General features: G+C 45.3%; 1 pseudogene; it reads left to right on the top strand.

The window, feature by feature from the left end:
- Positions 1-217: 217 nt before the first annotated feature.
- On the top strand, positions 218-608 carry LOC110286019 (annotated as a pseudogene).
- The last annotated feature ends 3,798 nt before the right edge of the window (positions 609-4,406 follow it).

Below are 4,406 nucleotides of genomic sequence, written 5' to 3' on the forward strand. Positions count from 1 at the left end.
TTCTTCCATGTCTACATAGGCTTCCAGCAGAAGGCATGGCCCCAATCAGAGGCGGGTCTTGCCATCTCAGAAGATCTGGATTAAAGGTATGTCTTCTCACATCTAATCTAGATAGATTAGAAGAGGATTTTTCAACCTCACTGGGTTGCAGCTGCATCCACCTCTACCGCCATCTAGCCAGCCCTATGGGTCTCAGGGAGGTGGGTGACTCTCTAAGATGAGAGACAAGCCAATATGGGAGCAGATTGAATCCAGCTTTATTCGGCATTACTGTCAGTTATTTGATAATGACAGAACCCAACTACGTGCAATTTACATTGAGTCATCATCATGCATTATGTGGGAAGTACAGCAGTTCTGGGGGAAAGCTGCCATTGTGGAGACGCTATCTAGCCTTCCGTTCCAGAATATTCAGGATAGTATCCCGGTGCAGGACCATCAGCCTACATCAGATAGCTGCATCTTCAGCATAGTTGTAGGGCAGCTTAAGGCTGATACAGATCCCATCCCAGGTTTCTACCTGATGTTTCTATTAAAGAACATTAAAGATGCCTGCTTGGGTTTGCACCAAGGACATCTTCAGGCTTGCCCTGCACAACTTCAGCTGACCTCCTCCTGGGCAGACACAATGTTTCCTCCTCCCTCCTGTTCTCGATCCTATCTCACTCCTCCAGGTGCTCCAAATATCATATTCAAAGGAGCAGGGCCAAGGTGGGAGTGGGTGCAGGCTGCAGTGGGCTTCAGCGACCAAGGGGTTGTGTGTGATATTTGGATGCTGGACTAGTTGCATCTGACAGGAGAAGTTTGTGTTGTACCAGCAGATGCCTTGGAAAGACTTAAGTAATGCAAAAGATTGTCCGGTTTTGGTTTTGTTTTATTCTGTTGTTGTTGTTAATCTATTGACAAGTTGCTCTAGTAACCCAAAGAAGTGAAAAAGAAAGCAGCTGCCTCACCAACCGCCCAGATACCGATTTGTTCAGATGTTTCAATGCCTCATGATACAATTTGATTTAATTAGTTAAGTACTTGGCTGGGCATCAACCATTCTGGCCCAATGTCTCTCATGTCACTCATGTGCCCCCTCTATCTCTGCCTCACCTTGACAGTATCTGCTGCAAGGAGCAAATTCACTCAAGCGACAGTCCCAACTAAGCTCTCATGCTTGCTGGCCAGGGCAGAGTTCTCTCCAGCCCAGTTGGTCTTTGGAAAGCAGGTCTGGCCTGAAGCTGCTCTTGTACCAGAGGCTCTTCAGTCATCTCGGTCTGACACCTCCTGTGGCCTCTGCTCTGTAGATTTGGGTCTAGTAGCACGGTAGGTGACTCTGTAGCAGCTAGAAAGGCCTTGGCATATATGACTTCCCATGTCTATACCCTCTGGGTTGAAGTCCCCAATGGAGGGGCATGCTCTATACTCAGAATGAATGGCATTCAGGTGCCCACATTCCCCAAACAAAGCAAGAGATGCTGTACTGTCTGTTTGGGATATCAGAGCCAGGCCCCATTGGGTGGAGTGTAAATTCCACACTATGGAAGGAATCAGCGGAAAAGAATCTTGCTCTATCTCTCCTCTTAAACTTGTGCAAGGCATTTACACACCATCTCCTTACTTTCCACACACCCCATACTCTTCAAATCCCAGTAAGTCTTAAGTATTATGGTAGTTTCTGCCCTGTTTCTTAGTCCAGGCACAGGTCTTGGCCAGTACAAATATAGCTTTTCATCCTTGAGACCTCTGGATAGTATAAAACTGCTGTCAAAATAGCAACTGCAAGCTAGAGCCAAGCCCAGGATTTGGGGCTTAGGACTAGTTAGGCACACCTGAAAGCTCCCCCTCCCCGCCATCTGGCACTGTGAGGGGAGAGTAAAGATTTCTGTACACTCACTCCATAGGTTGCCTGGTTATACCAGCTTACGTCTAGACAGCATATGGCAGGCTCCAGTGGGATTGATCTCTAAATTGCTGTGTATTGGGGGAACATAGGGGTTGGGGGAAAGATAGATGCCAGCTGCCTCTTAATCCACCCTGTATAAAATCTGCAATACGGCTTCTTCCATATACCTGTGCCTGAAATGTCTGCAAGAAAGAAGTATTTGTTTGTTTAAAAAAAAAAAAAGTGGATCTTTCCACTTCAACTAAGCAAAAGTCTCTAGGTGTGCCCTATTTGGGGTAGGGGTGGGGAGGGGGGAGGGGTTGTTAGCTAATTCTGGATGTAGATAAGTTGACAACCAAGAACAGTGAGCACAACAGAAAATCCTGAAAGGCCTTTGCTGTCCTGTCCTAGTGTGGACAGAGCACAGGAGGCAAGTCTATAGAAAGAGCTTTGACCCTTGAGGAGCCCCCTGCACGATGTGTGTCTGACTCTGGGGGGGGGGGGGCGGGAGTATGGATACTGATTACTGTGTGACAACCAAGCAGGTTCTGTGGTCAGGAACAGGAAAGGCTACACAAGGATTGACACAATAGGTTGGCGGTGCTTTGTGGTGAGGGGAATGTCTGTGTGGAGGGGGAGGACCAAACCAAGCCTTGGTTTTCCCGGTTGCTTAATTTTACAGTGACTATCGTATAGATTATTATGTGTCAGGCTCTTCAGGGGCCCAGAAGAATCAGCAGGGAACAAAAGGCCAACATTCTACTATTTGCAGAGATGTAGTCTAGAGAGAGGGCACTCAAAGAGATGGACTTTAGGCATGACAAGTGTGGGTGAGTGGTAAAGGAGTACGCCGTAGTAAATGGACTTGGGAAGACTGTGCGATCTCCAAAAGTGGCATGGAGTCAAGCCTTAGAGGAGGCAAAGGGGTATGCAGCCCAGATTTAAAGATGGAGTGTTCTAGATAGAGAACCTGCAAGCATGAAGCCCACAAGACAGGAGTGTGTCTGATTTCAGGGAAAAGAGGGAGGAGAGGTGGCTGGAGCAGGTTCAGTGAGAGACTTGGACAAGTGGTGGCTGAGAGTAGTGAGGCGTGATTGGTTATTGGAGAACCAGGAAGCCAGGATGATTGGGTTGTCTTGGATCTTGGATCAAGTAATCCTATTATAATGCGTATTCTGCAAGAGGACTTCCCTTGGCCTAACCCTGTACAATCCTAATGGAATAAGCCACCCCGTCTCTCTGCTTTGTTCTTTATCTTTGTAACAGGTTAGAGAGGCAACTCTGGGGGAAACAGGAAGTGAAGACAAAGCCTGGCCTGGCTGTGCCTGGGTATTCCCATTAGAGGAGTAGAAGCCATGCTCTCTAATGAGGTTCTGGACCATGCTACCTTCTCAGACCAGGCCAACTCCATAACTCACCACAAGCAAAAACATGTGGTTTTAGTTTAAAATGTGTCAGAATACTGAATATAAGAATGGAGTTGTGTGAGAATTCTCAGTGCTTGTGAGAAAAGTCCAAGAAAACAAGACAAGAGTCTTATAACTTCGGTCTCTTCAAAACACAGAACTGTTCTTGGAATGTTTCCTCCCAGATGTGGCAGACAGGAGTGGGTATACTTCAGCTGTCGTTATTCATATGCCTCTATGGAAAAACGTTTTTTTGCCATATGTGGCTTGTCCTTGTGATTGAACACCTTACTCGTGTGAGTCTTCCCAACCTTCAGAGTATAAATTGTCTGATGCTCTGAATAAACTTGGCTATTGCATGAGCCTTCAGCCTGCCTCATTTTTAGGCCTCACTCTCCCAGCTTCACATAACACCAGAGCAGCAACAAAGATGGTGACAGGGTAGGGCAGAAAATGCTTTGCTTTTGTTATTTTTGGCTTTTCTCTCTGACTTGTGATTTAGGGATGTGTAAATATATCTGTGTATCTCTTTATACATCTCTCCATGAAAATCCAAAGTTTTCTTATTTACATTTCAAGAATGCTGAAACATTAAAATAGACATTTGGAATCTATAAATACATACTTGTTTTCAATTCATGTGAATAAGGTATAAAGAATCATTCTAAGTAATTAAAGAAAGTATCTAAAGACTGTGGCAAGAATTGAAAGCCAATGAGTGACAATGTTCCATAGGGAATAGAGGCAGTTTGAGAAGTTATTCTTTCAGCATGTTCCTGTATACATTTCTTTGTTGTGATAGACTGTTGACTATAAACTAAAAAACTAATGTTGAGTTTCTCCAGAGCAGGCAGGCTCACTCATAGTTATGCCTGTTGGAGTAACCATGTCCTTCCACTAACAGCTGAAAAGTGACAAGCCTAATGTCACACAGATACTTGTCCAGTAGCCTCATTCATTGAATACCAGAAATTCTCTCCTCAGTCTGCTGCTTCACCTTTTATGGCTAGCTCCTAGACTGTCATTCATATCTCAACTTAAACAACCCCTGTTCACACAAGCCCTCACAGTCTCAGATCTAGGGCAGCCCTGCTCTATTAAACTTTTAAGAGACCATCACTCTTGTTTGT

This window comes from Mus caroli, chromosome 19 (genome assembly GCF_900094665.2).
Source record: "Mus caroli chromosome 19, CAROLI_EIJ_v1.1, whole genome shotgun sequence".
NCBI lineage: Eukaryota > Metazoa > Chordata > Mammalia > Rodentia > Muridae > Mus > Mus caroli.